This window comes from Cottoperca gobio, chromosome 10 (assembly GCF_900634415.1).
Source record: "Cottoperca gobio chromosome 10, fCotGob3.1, whole genome shotgun sequence".
Classification (NCBI taxonomy): Eukaryota; Metazoa; Chordata; class Actinopteri; order Perciformes; family Bovichtidae; genus Cottoperca; species Cottoperca gobio.
The window spans coordinates 11,826,127-11,826,998 of record NC_041364.1 but is presented as its reverse complement, the minus strand read 5'-3'; positions in this window follow the sequence as shown (position 1 = coordinate 11,826,998).

The following is an 872-nucleotide window of genomic DNA, read 5'->3' as shown; positions in this document are numbered from 1 at the left end:
TCAACTGTGTGTATTTATGAAGTGAAATTTAAAAAAAAAGACAATAAATTAAACATACTGTATGGAACTGTATGTTGAAAAACTAGATTATTTTAAAATAAACATTAATGGGATATTTTAGGACTGAACCCTGAATTCCCCATTTTCTTTCTCCAATGTTCAATTTACTGAGTCCATGCTTTAAACTTTCAGTGTATAATTCTGAGCCACCTGCTCCAAAGAAATAGGGGGAGTGTTTCACCTCTGAACTGGGTCCATACAATAATAATAATAATAATAATAATAATAATAATAATAATAATAATAATAATAATAATAATAATAATAATAATAATAATAATAATAATAATAAATTGTATTTATAAAGCACCCTTCAAAGCTAAAAGCAATCTCAAGGCGCTAATACAATACAATCATTAATGTTTATATTTTAGTTGTAGTAGTAGTAGTTTAGCATATTTATTGTATTCTAATGTATTCTTTGTATTGCATTTACTCCTGAGTAATGCCTGTGAGTCAGTCAGTCAATGGCAAAATGACCCGCATATTTGGCTCAGCCAGTCAGACCGAGCCCCAGTCAGTGACTGAAGACACTCGAGCTCAGCCAGAACAAGCCCCAGCACCGGCAGACACAGCGGGCTGGTGGACCTGTGTTACGGCCACGGCAAAAATCCATCTGTTTTAGGTATCTGTTGGGGGTTGCTATGTAGATGTCTGCACCGTTGTTTTCCCTATTAGGTATGCCGATTGGATGTGTGATCCCCGGCCCCTGATTGGCAGCACGCAGGTCCTCTCCTCCCACCTTGCCGAGCCGGGGCGTAACACCTGTGTAACAGGAGCAACAGGGAGTCTGTAGTTCCCCGGTGCTGTGG